This window comes from Ambystoma mexicanum, chromosome 11 (assembly GCF_040938575.1).
Source record: "Ambystoma mexicanum isolate Mex_15411 chromosome 11, UKY_AmexF1_1, whole genome shotgun sequence".
Classification (NCBI taxonomy): Eukaryota; Metazoa; Chordata; class Amphibia; order Caudata; family Ambystomatidae; genus Ambystoma; species Ambystoma mexicanum.
In genome coordinates, this window is record NC_090934.1 from 1,242,220,938 (window position 1) to 1,242,234,916 (window position 13,979).

Here is a 13,979-nt window from a genome sequence, read left to right on the forward strand (position 1 = left end):
AATTGATTCACACAATGCAACCAGTATATGCTCATTGCTGCCATGGCCTGTTTTGCATGCCATCACCCTATGTATGCAGAGGGGTTGTGTGCATTGTGAGTGCCCTTCCTCTGTCTCCGTTCTCTGTGTTACTCACAGCCAGGTGGAGTATGCATCACCCCCCCCCCCTTTCTGCCAGGTGGAGTATGCATCATCCCCCCCCCCCTTTCTGCCAGGTGGAGTATGCATCATCCCCCCCCCCTTTCTGCCAGGTGGAGTATGCACTGGTACGTCATTCCCATGCCCACTTCCATGACATTGCACTCACCGAGTAGCCAGGATCTTGGGCCTGCATGTCGCTCCATGTAGCGTGGTATTGTGGAGTTCCTCAGGACCATTGAATCATGGGTTGATCCGGGGAATCGGGCACAACAATGTGTGATGATCTTGTTGGAGTCACAGACCATTTGCACGTTGATAGAGTGGAACTGTTTCCGGTTGCGGTACGGTACCTCCATGGCACGTGGAACCACCAATTCCACATGGGTGCAGTCGATGGCACCAATGCAACCGGGTATGCTGGCTAGTGCATGGAAACCCACTTTGGTGTTTGCAATCTCCTGGGCAGTCCGTGGTAATGAGATGTGGTCGTCTGTGTGCTTGAGGAGGGCATCGAGCACTTGGATGAGTGTTCGTGAGAATAATGGTTGTGAAATGCCATGCAGGTGCCCCACTGTGTGCTGGTAGGTGCCTGTGGCCAGGAAGTGGAGTACAGCCACTACCTTCAGTAGGGGGGGGATGGCGGTTGGACTTTCTATCATGCTGACGATGTCGTTGTGTGTCATGTCTACGATGGCGGTGATGGTGTCCCGGTCCAAACGGTACAGGGTGTGGATCTGCTCAGCAGTGAGGTTGTTTGGATTGGCTCTGATGCGTGGGATTGGGGGCTGCCTGCGTGGTGGCACTGGCTGTGCTGGTGGGGCTTGCTGGGCCTGCCTTGCCCTCCTTCTCCTCCTGCGTCTCCTCTGTGCTGCCTGTTGTTGTTGTTGCTGTTGTAGTAGCACATGCATTGCTATCAGGTCCTCCAGCCCCAACATTGCTAGTCGTATTGGCATCATTGTGGAGTGTGACTGGGTGTGGGTAGGGGTGGGGTGTGCTCTTTTTGTACTCCCCTGAGTCTGTATTGCCTTCACCTGTGCTGTTTCTGTGCACCTGTGGCAGCTGCATTCACTTGACATGGCCCTTTACGGTTGGTTCGCGATGGCGTTATTTGCACCATGGCGGTAAGGTACTTAGCGGCCTCGGTGATGGCGTTAGGTGCATGTCCGCTTGGGTCGGCATTTGCGTACCTTTCCGCCATGGCGCTAAGTACGGTGTGGGCGGTCGCGTGCGCGCACCCTTAGCGCAGTTAGCGGCAGCGTTAACTACGATGCCGCTATTGGCATCGTAGTTTACGGTCACGAGTCATGATCGGACCTGGTGGAAAACGATGGCGGTAACCATTTACCGCCATCGTTTTTCACTTAGCGCCAGGGTCGTATGTGTCCAGCGACGATGCCGCCATACTTATACAGGGGTCTGCAACCATTGGCGCGCTAGATGTTTTCGACTACAACTCCCATCAACCCTAACCAGAATAGTCAATGGTGAGGGATAATGAGAGTTGTAGTTCAAAACATTTGGAGATCCAAAGGTTGCAGACCTCTGCTTCGTACAATCTCCCCCAAAAGGGAAGATAGCAGGATAGCAGTTTGCCAACTATGTATCGATATATATTCTCTATTCTACACCACGTTGACCTGCTGGTGCCCACAACGTTACTCCTTCGGACAGTCTCCACAAAATGCAGTCAACAGCTGTCTTAAGGGCTCTCTATAAAAAGGGGAAAGTGACCCGGCCCACTAGTGACTACTTACATCATCTTGAGGTCCCAGCTCTAATTATATCGGGCCTCATTCCGAGTCGGGCGGTAAGGGTTAACGGTCACCTGTAACGAGTCCGGTGCCGTTAAACCCTTACCACCCTATTCCGAGTTCCCTTTGCGGGTTGGAACTTAACACCTGCTTTTTGCAGGCGTTAAAAAACCACCCCGCAAAGGGACCTTGGAGCTAATTACGGCACAGTAATTTACGGTGCCGTAATTAGCACCTTCCCCATTGAGCCCTATGGGGCAAAAATGGGAATGGGGAAGGGCCCATGGTGAATGGGGAATTACCGACCCTGCCAACCTTGGAATGGGGCGGTAATTCCGCCATTCACCATGGCGGAGTCGGAATGATAACGGCGTCAACCAAGGCGCTAATAGCGCCTTGGTTAACGCCAGGGTCAGAATGAGGCCCATCGTCTATTCAATGTTAATGGCCCTTGCCTGCGTCATTCACCTGGTCCAAATGCACAGAAATATCAGCGCAGCCGTATCCCTCTTCCTCTGGGGGCTGTTTGCTTAGTGTGCTGAAAGAGCTCTTAATAAGCATAAGACATGCTTGCTTGTTTACGGCTGTTAAAGAGCCCATGGGGGCTGAAATCCATATCTCCCCAACCATGGCATAAAATCCATAATCATACATCACGTTAGAGTGGTCCTGCTCTGCTAATGCCTTTATTAATTATCAGCGGAGCATCTCGTTCGCTCTCGTATTTATAACTTCACTGCCTGATGGAAGGAGAAGGAACTCCCAACATGCTCTGGGTCTCGACTACAAGAGCTCAGCAGTCACCTTGTGTCGAGGGGTTAATGGAGGTCCCTATAGGAGACGCGGCTCATCATGAGGTTGCCGGTGTATAGTAACAGTGACGGCAATTCCGTTTACCAGCACTTTTACTGTTCCGGCCAAGTACGAGTTGGCGGAAACACCAGTGCCGGTATTACCGGCGCCAGTATTCCCAGTTCCGGAAATACTGGCACCGGAAACACCGGCAATGGAATTTATGACTGGACCATAAACAAGCAGCCCGTAAATGCACACAGGTAATGGAAATGAGGCCACAGGTGAACCCAATCCACTGAGGTGCACCCAATGCACACAGAAAAAATACAAAAGGGCCACACCTTCACCAAGAACATTTTTCCACACAACCATGCTGCCACTCATCACAGTGCTACCTATAGCTGCAGAGACTGGAGGACCACCAAAGGGAACAGGAGGCATTGGAGAGGAAGAGGAGGATGATGCAGGTGATGAGGAGGCACCGTGCAAGGTGTGCAGCAATAGCCTGCAGAAGGGCCAGACCATGGACCCTCACAGACACACAAATACCCTCTATCGCCTCAACAGGGAGAATATCACAGAACTCCTCATCCAGTAGGATCACAGGATCAACCCATTATGCCATGTTCCTGCAGAACAGCAGCATACATGGAGGGGCATAGAGGCCAACGGACCTGGGCATTGGGTGAGCCCATGTTCCATCACACTAATCTTGCTGTACAAGTGGCATGCAAAGGCGCGGTTAAACACACAGAGATTGCATGCCCTGACAGGGCCCCATACACGAAGGATACACTGGCACACCCAACGCATGACAGACTTGAGGAGTAGGACATGACTCATACTGCAGCAGTGAATGGCCAGGACATGCTTCCCCAACAGTCAGCCCCACACACACACTGACTACAGGTACCATAATGCAGCATTACAAATCCCACTACGTGCATGGCCTGCAAGAGTTTGGGGCTGGCCCATCTAGAGGTGTCCAAAGTATGTCCAGTGGTGCCCCAAGAGCCATGTAAGAAGTTCCAATATGACAGATGGCAACATACCCAATAATTAATGTTACCGTCCATGCAAATCGAACCACACATACAATTTACACACAAGGAACATGAAAATCTTTGAAGATCTGCTCTCCAACCTTACCTCTAACATTCCCTCTGTCCTCAACCACCTCGATCTCACTTCTGCCTTCGACTCAGTCAACCATACCATCGTGCTCAACCGTCTCTGTGATAATCTGGGTATCACTGATCAGGCTCTGGCCTGGTTGACCTCTTTCCTCTCTGATTGACCCTCCCAATTCCAACTTGGGTCCTTCCTATCATCTATCTTCCTCTCTACCTGTGGTGTTCCCCAGGGGTCTAACCTCTCACCCTTGTTTTTCAACCAATACCTCTCAACTCTCGCCCACTGCATTGCTATTTCCTGCTCAAATTTCCAGTGCTATGCTGACGACACAACTAATTTTCAGGTTGCCCTCGGCCACCTCCTCTCCCTCTCTCATCTCTGATTGCCTAACTGCCATTCAAGATTGGTGTGCCACCAATGATCTTTGTCTGAATGCCAGCAAGACGGAGATCCTTCTCATCGGCACTGCTTCACCAACCTTTCCCCTCACTCGCTGGCCAGCCTCCCTTGGCCCTCCTCCTACCCCCACCTGCGAGGCTAAGAACGTCGGGGTCATCTTTGACTCCACACTTTCCTTCTCTGCCCACATCTCTGATGTCTCTAAAAAGTCAAACTTCCTACTGCACCTCCTCAGAGGTACTCTGCCTTTCCTCTCCTTCCTCCAGAAGCTCATGGTCTCCCAAGCTCTGGTTCTCTCTAGGTGGGACTATTCTAACAGCCTCTTTCTAAATCTACCTGCCTCTACTCTCCGCCCTCTGCAACTAATCCAGAACAGGACTGCGAGACTTGTCCTTGGCCTCAAGCCCTGGGATCGTATCTCTCCAGCTCTGAAATCTCTCAGTTGGTTCCCAGTGGATGCAAGAATTAAATTCAAAACCCTCTGCATTGTCTACAAGGCTTTCTGGGGCCTGGGTCCAAAATATCTTCAGCTAGCCCTCTGCAAATACCTCCCCTCTCGAGCTCTTCGCTCCTCTACCTCTAACTCCCTCAAGGTCAGTCGTTTTTCAAAGAAGCGAGTTCGGGGTAGATCTCTGTCTTTGGCTGGGCCTCCCTCTGGAACAGCCTCCCTGCCACTCTAAAACTTGAGGAGAACCATCTCTGGTTCTGGAAGCACCTCAAGACCTTCCTCTTTGTTTCTGCCTTCGCTCCCTCTCTCCCTTGCTGATCTGTTCTCTCTTGGCACCATGAACCTGGACACCCTCTGTCCTCCGAGCCCAGGTACCTGCTCACTCTGCCACCCTCCCGCACTGCCTCCGGGCCACCCCTTGCACTGGGGTCTGTATCTGTACCCATACAACCACCGTCTCTTTTTCTTCCTGCACTTATCAGACCTACCATGTCTGATGCCTTAAATCCAGCACTTGTCAATTGCAGGCTGCACTGCCACTGTTTGTTGCCTTTATTATTTATTTATTATTATTTATCTGTTTCGCATTTGCTCCGCACTTTCCACTTCTCCCCCTTCCATGCACTTTTCCCCTCCCCCTCTCCCATGCACTTGCGCGTTCTCAATGTCACTGGGCCTAGTAAGATCATTGTTTTGTTCTCCTCTGTTCCCCTCCCTTCCCTTGTCGCGCTCTGAAACACTTGTGTACGAGCACGGTAGAAATAAAATATCAATATCAATATCAAGGAGAGTAGTTGACACAATGGCACCCTGGAAGTTTGAACAGCCTGCCCAGCCCCAGACACCCTTGGTGCGAACTGATGGGGGTGGGGAACGACCAGGGGTATGGCCCACCAACACCAATTGAGCCCGTAATGTCAAGGACTGAAGAACACTGCCATACATGTAATGACATCCTGATAAACTGCAACTGAGGGACATGACACTGGCATCTGTCATGGCATGTAACTAGGGTTTCATGTATTTGAATGTATCAACTGATCCACAAAGAGGACTGCATGTTTAACCCAGACCCCATCAGGAACCATGCATCGAAGCAATGCACAGGCCCAAACCACCCAACATGACATGCTGATCTCACAACCACCAACCAAGGAAGCTGCGACTGTCGGCTTTGTGCAAAATGTGCCAAGTCAGACCAAACCCCATACCCCTGAGTAGTTGACTCCACGTGCAAAGACCGGAATGTGAAATTGTGTAGTGGGATGAGACATAGGACATGCATGCACAGACTGTCTATTGTGATGCTGCTGTGACAGTCAACACATCCACAGATCACCATGATTGACACCTAGGTCTATTCCCCTTGAGGGTGAGTCTGGATGCCCACAGCTTCCATGGCTGGTGACTCCTCTGAGGAATTACCGGATGCCACGGGCGGTGGCATACAACCAGGCCCGTGTCCGGACCAATTGAGCACACTTTTGGCCTGTGGAAGGCCTGCTTCTGATGATTAAACCGGGCAGAGGATGCTCTCATGTGCAGACTGGAGAAGGCGAACCAGATTGTGCTGGCATGTGCAATGTTTCATGACATTGTGCCTAGAAACACGTGTAGAGGCACGTTATAGATGACTTATCATATCATATCATATCATACCCCTGCCCCCAGATGTGGACATGCCACTTCCTGAGGAGGATGACGTGGTGGATGCTGGTGTCATGTATGCATGCACTGAGCCTGTGGAGTCCGGGCTCGGGTGACTGGCTCACCAGGAACTTCTTGTGAGCTTCTTCTGATGGAGCCACCAAATTGCATTCCTATTGCGCCTTTGTAAATAAGTATTTCCTTGGGCACATTCAACACTTGCACACAATAAGGAATGTCCTGTCATTGCTTCAAGTGAACATAATTTTATCTTACAACGTGCAATGACCATCACCACAACACCAAAACACCCCCCCCAGAGACACGCCCTAAAAACACCCCCTCCCTAAAACACCCCCCAAAAACACCCTGAAGTGTCTGACTGTCATTTCCTACCCATCTTGGGCTTGTGGGCCCCATGGCAGTGAGTTGGCGCAGTGTGTCCGAATGTTCTGCAGGCTCACCTGGATGGCCTGGTTGCACGACTCAGCAAAAGATGAGGATGTCTCTGTGTGTTTGCGCATCCTCTGTCCAGTGTGACCATGGCTGCAGTGGCATGGCCAAAAGACCTGGCCATCCTGCGGCTGGACCCCAGCATGCATGCACGCATCAGGCGCATTTCCTCAAGCTGCTGTTATGCAATGATCGACAGTTCTGACTTCCACTCTTCAGTGGCTCGGAGGCATGCCTCCATTGAACTGAGACTAGGTATAGGGCTGTGTGGTGGGCCGGGGCTGTAGTATGCTGAAGGGTAGGACGTACCATTGTTGTCCTCCTCCTAGGTGGTGTTCACATGGGCCCTGCCATGATGGCCTGGTGGCTGTAGTGCCCAGGGTGGTGTTGTGGGCATAGAAGGGATGGCAGCACTGAGTCCCCGGATTGGGGCCTGATCAGGTCTAGCAAGGGTGGCTATTGGGGTTGGAGCATCTCCCCACTGGCTGGTGTTGGGGCCACTGACCACTGGTTTGGGGATGGAGCAGCCACAGACGCCACTGGTGTGTCACTTGCAGTGGTGGGTGGTGATGACAGTGATAGCAGAGGTGGTGATGGTGGCAGGGGCTGCTGCAGCTGATGGTGGTGCTGCTGCAGCTGATGGTGGTGGTGGTGGAACTGCTGCAGCTGGTGGTAGTGGGGCAGATGGTGACTGTGAAGGACTGGCAGCCCTGTCCTGCTGCCTGAACCTGCTGGCAAGGGGTTGTCCTTTGCAGGTTAGGCTGCAGCTTCTGTCCCAGATGTCGAGGGACCAGCTCTGTCGCTGTATGTGGAATGTGTGCCTGCTCGGAAGAGATGAGCATGCTGTTAGTCATCTGGGGTTCATGCCTGCGGGCTTGCATTACACTCAAGAAACATACTGTGTGTCCTGCTCCTTTCATGTAACTTCTTTGGTGAGTTGGCTCCCATGTGTGCGCCTACATGTAGGTGGTGGGAGTACACATTGCCTGTTGGCCTGCCAAGGTGCTCCGGTGTTGTGTGCGTGGTGGGCCAGCAATTCATGTCGTGGTCTCACCTTGGTACACATTGGCACTTATAATGTGTCCATGTAAGGGGCTGTACATTTTAGCTACAGTGCTTGTTCATGGCTACATCTACCTGCATCCCCTGGCATGTGTGTGTGTTCTGGCCATTTGCTGTGACTGACATGTGTTGGACCACTTCCCTTGTGCATTAGGTGGTTCTATGCTTGCGGATGCATGTTTTTGGACACCACATCTGCATTTACATCGGATTTGTTCTACTTACCACCATCGCCTTGGGTCCCTTCTCCAGCCTTTGCTGTCCCGACTCCCTCAATGCCCTCCATGTGTAGGATGGTGCTACATGTCTCCTCTCAAGGCATGAGTCCGTCCCTCCTCCTGTGGCGGCACTCTCCCTCCTGTGTTGCGAGATGAGGCCCTGAACCCTCAGCCTTAGATCGTCCCACTGCTTCTGGCAGTCCCTGATTGTGTGGGGTACAGCCCCCAGGGCCGAGACCCTTGTCATGACCTCCTGCAAAATGGCAGATTTCCTCTGCTTGCTGCTTTTTCTGTTTCTGGGCCCAAAGGGTGCCTCAGAGTGCTCCACCACCTCATCAGCTAGATCAGTCAACTCTGCCTCTGTGAATTTTGTTTTTCTCAGCCAGAAGTCGTGCACCCTTGCTGTCAGTCATGGTGATGGTACCTTCTGTAGCAGTGGATGGCAGCAGGAAATGGGAGACTCGGGGTGGATTGAGTGTAAAAGACGGCCGCCGACAGACTTCCTGTTCCTGCAGTGACGCTAATTCTGGTACTGGTAATTCCAGCAGTTTTGGTGCTGGTGTCCATATTACCGGCACACATCTGCCGTTAATATCAGCAGATTGCTGCTGACGCTGATAATACCGGCATGCCGGTATTACCGTTTCCGGTGGGGGGGGGGATGGACGCATGTGCCGGGCAACCCGTGATACGCAGGTAATTCCAGTGATTGCCACACCTGTAATGGTAATATGGGCACACCGTTATTTCCACCATTTTACCATCAAACTGGTAATGAGCCGCAACGGTCTCTGGAGAATTGTGTGTGAAGAAATCAGTCGCGGGCCCTACATGAAACCTTGTATGTGAAGGAGTTTCTACATGATGCATTGCGTGTGAAGGTGTCACTCATGGTCCCCATTCGAGACATTGCATGTGAAGGGCCACTTGTTGACTCTAATTTATTATGTGTGCAGTGGGGCACTCATTCTCCATACATGTGGCACCCTGGAGGCAATCACTTGTGGACACTATAGGAGACATAATGTTAAAGCGGTTCACTTCTAGGAACTATATATATATAGTGTTTATGTTTGAGAGAGCATCTTATCACTTGTAATCCCCATTTGAGACACTGTGTTAAGGAGGTTGCTTGTGTTCACTACGAGGCTAAACAGCGATACCTTGATTGCTTACTTGCAAATATTATTTAGCTTTACAAGACTTACTCCTATCATATTCTTGTCGAAGTTTTAGGAAGTTCAAAGCCCTTGCCCTTTGATGCATAGTACCACTGTAAATCCTATGTTGGTCTGTGGTAAAAAGGTAACTAGGAGTTCCCGTCCCAAGTGCAACCCAGTGGAATGCAGACCCTTCTATGGCAGTACATTAGCTGCTATGGTGTTGAGAGGAATTTGACCATCCGCATGGTGGGTATGCGCTCACCTGGGCTTTTTTGAAATGTTATATGAAATTGAAAGATGGTAGATCGACCTCTGGAAAATGTGGGGGCTAATCTGCACAAATATTTCTATGCTCACCGCACGACATACACTTAGACCTGTGTACTCTGGGTGGACACAGCCTACAGGCACAGTCCTCCCTGTCACATTTAGTTGGAATGTGACACCCAGGAGTACATCAAGGCGTCTCAAAAGGGGAGGACAAAACCATCCTCCTGCCATGGCCAGCCTAATTAAATAACAAAGGCCCAATGGATGCCTATCCGTTGTTAGCCCTTCTGGTGGCAGTGACGCATACTGATGAGAGTTCATTTAAGCAGGCCCCCAAGAGGCTTGGTTGAAGGGCTAACAAAAGCCAGGAAACTTCAACACCTTTGATATGCATCTGTGTCAACCTGAAGCCAGCTACCTCCTCTTAGTATCAATTACAGTGAGCTGTCGTGTCTGGTACATGTGTTTACAGTAGGCAACCTCGCAGGGGGACCCAATTCAGAGGGTAGAAGTATGTGATTTGATGGCGACAGAAAGTCTGTTCTTGCCACAACTTCAAGGGACACCTGCCTTTAATGAGGAACCACTGAGAGCTCAATTAACCAGAGAGACCCTTCAATCCAGAACAGACAGGAAGATGGGTGGGACTTAGTAGTACATGTTTTCACCCCTTTACATCTCCTGTTGCAAAGCACTCTGGTTATGACCTCACGCATAACAGAATATTGCGGATGGGAGCCAGGATTGCTTCATTAAGGTAGGCTTATCCTACACCAATCACTGGGGACCATTTGGCTTTAAAAGAGGGTTTAGCCCCACTTTTGGCAGATCATCTGAAGACTTTGGCCCTCATTACGACCCTGGCGGAATTTGGAAAACGATGGCGGAAATGCAATACCGCCATCGAATAGCGCTCGGTGCGACTATGACCCGTCACCGCAAAGTACGATGCCATTAGCGACACCGTAGTGAACGCCAACGCTAACTGCACCAAGCACGCGCGCGCGCGCCATGCCAAACCGTAAACACCACCATGGCGCAAGGGTACGCCAATTCCGACCCTAGCGGACATGTACCTAACGCCATCAAGCATGGCGGAATGTACCATTCCGCCATGGTGAGAAGTACGGCATCGCGAATCAACCGTAAACGGCCCCACTGAGTGCCTGTACACCGCTCCCTGCCCACAAAGTACAACTCCCCGTAGGTGCAATGAAGTCACAATGCAACCAGTGAAATGTACAAGTCACCCATGCATGCCAACGAACAAAAGAAACACAACAGGGGCCAATGGGAGCTGCAGGGCACAGATGGCACGAATACAGAAGCCATCCCAATGGACATGACCACAGTCCCCCACCAAGAAACGCACGCAAACACAGGCACCTGTGACCAGCAATATTCCGAAAATCACATCATTCCACCAGTCCACCTGGCTGACCGGCATCTGTTACACAAAACCCAATCCCCCGCCCCTGAGCATGACAACATTCAAACAGTCATATTGGCAGCCCCCATCCCTGACCTCACTGGGCTTCGTAGGCAAACGCGCCCAGTACAGTACCACGCAACTAAACTCCGAAGCTGGAACCCAATGCAGATCTCCTCACAATACATCGCTCCCCAAATAGGAATATGCCACATCACTTGCAAAGAAGAACGCTACACGGGCCAAATCAGAACAGAAATTTAATGCACATCAAAATCACCAAGCCCATACAGCCATCAGGCCATGAACTCCAAAACACATTTCACCATTGTGGGCTGCATCCGCAAGAAATGACCAGCCACTACTTGTGTGACGCCCTGTTCCCTCATGGTACACAGAGCCACATTCACGTACGAAAAGGCAACATGGAAGCGCACAGAACCGCAGGGCCGTCCCAATGGGGAGGCACTAGTCCAGCTGAAAGGCCGAAATGTTGCTCCGAGCCACCAGTACTGCGTAAGGGCATGTGGCCCATTGGCGATCGTCCCATAAGATCGTAATGCTGCTCCACTGATTAACACGAAGCAGCAGGTGTCGGGAGTAAAACCCATCTGCAGGAGTGGCATACAGATGGCAGTGGCAAAAGGGGAGGAGATACCTGTCAACCAAAAGAAAAGAAAAAGAACAGAATGGCCATCAGTACTACATTCCAACGACTCACTGCAATGATCACACTAAATCCACAGCCATATGCATGCCAGCCCACTCCAAAGGTCCATCACCACCCAAAAACCACTTGCGACTCATAACTATCTATATCGAGGTGTAATCACCATCACAAACGAGTGTACCTGTGCATGCGCCTGTGAAAACAGAATCCATCTGATGGGATTGGTAACGTGCATGGACAGAAGTGTCTGAGGGCGCGTCGAGACAGGGAGGGCTCAACAAGGCCAGATAGACGATGGTCCCACTATGGCAGCCCTGCATCACATAGCGTAGGGGAGGCGGATAGATCCCAAGAAGCCCTGTACATGGCAAACTCTGTATCAAATCACCTGCCCATGCATCCATTCATCATTCCCTCATCCCGGGATTAAAACGCCTGAATATTTACTCACATAACATTAGAAATATCCATTGAGTCTGTGCGTTATGCAGCCTGCAAAATCCACAGTGCCCCAGCCCGTAATTCCAGTGTAGTGAAGTAACATGTATTTGGGAACGTCCGGCCTCATCGCCCACGTCGCTATTGCGCATCCCAAACCATTCATATCAATCATTGCATCCTCGCCATGGCCCCTGTCTCAAGGACATTGAACAATGGTACGTTATATTTGCAGTCAGACCTGTGGGCATTTCCTCGCCGCTAGCTGAAAACCGAAAGCGCCGCCCTTCGAATTCCTCATTTGCAACATCACGTCGGAGAGGCATCTGTGGCCGTTTGAAAACACTAATTAATCCATCGAGTGCGGCTGTGTGTGAAAATGGCAACTGCCTTCACCCACGAATGGGACGCCCCGCCCGTCGTTGCAACTCGGTACAGTGATGCATGAGGGCCCACCGTTACTCGAGTACTACGTTCCACTGACCCTTCACAAGTCTGTCCGCGACTGCACAGATAGTATGTGAAACAATGGGACCACAGCAGAATGAACATATCAACCAATGTTACACGGCCATCGGGTACAAATACATGATTGCAATAGCAAGATGCCATTCCACGAATTGCAGCGTTGCGCGCGGGACGTGCTCGGCCAAAGGGGAGAGCAGTTTGCACAGGTGGAATGAATCACCACAGGTGGAGGCCATTCAGCCTGAAAACACATAAATTGCACAGCCAGTCTCCTCCCACAACCACACCGAAATGCTACCGGCAGGACTCGCGATGTTGGCCCTGGGGGACATGATAGCACTGCAAGTACTCCAACTCCAAGAAGAAGACGAACACCAACTACAACCGGCCGCACGGAGGAGACGCAGGAGGAGGAGGAGGCCAAGGCAGGGCCAGCAAGGGCCGCCAGCACAGCCACTACCACCACGCAGGCAGCCCGCAATCCCACGCCTCCGAGCACATCCGTTCAACCTCACTGATGAGCAGATCCACACCCTCTACCGTCTGGACCGGGACACCATAGCCGCCATTGTGGACATGACACAGGCTGACCTTGTCAGCATGATAGATAGCCCAACCGCCATCCCACCCCTACTGAAGGTGGTGTCTGTACTCCACTTCCTGGCCACAGGCACCTACCAGCACACAGTCGGACAGTTGCATGGCATTTCTCAGCCACTGTTCTCACGGACACTATTGCAAGTGCTCGATGCCCTCCTGAAGCACGCAGACGACTACATCTCTCTACCACGCTCGGAGCAGGAAATTACCAACACAAAAGTGGGATTCCATGCACTTGCCGGCATACCGGGTTGCATTGGTGCCATCGACTGCACCCATGTGGAATTGGTCGTCCCACATGCCATGGAGGCCCAGTACCGCAACCGAAAACAATTTCATTCTCTGAATGTACAAATGGTGTGTGACTCCAACAGGATCATTACACATTGTTGTGCCAGATTCCCTGGATCAACCCATGATTCAATGGTCTTGAGGAACTCTACAATACCACGCTACATGGAGCGACACGCAGGGAACAGATCCTGGCTACTCGGTGAGTCTCATTACATGCATGATAATGTGGGGTATGTGATTCGGCAATGACCTGGCAGGAAGGGGGGGGGGGTGCGTACGCAGCAATGGCATTCCACATCATACGTTTCTCGTCCACATACAGGTGATGCTGGATATCCACTGAAGAGATGGCTCCTCACACCAGTCCGGAACCCACGGGACCAGCATGAGGAGGACTACAACCATGCCCACTCACGTACCCGTGTAGTCATTGAACAGGCATTCGGCCTACTGAAGGGTCGTTTCCGCTGCCTCAGCAGGTCTGGCGGGGCACTCCTGTACCGCCATGAGAAGGTTGCAAAGATGGTGATGGCATGTGTCATGCTCCACAACATGTGCGTACGTAGAAATGTGCCCATGCCCCCTGACGCAGAACTGCA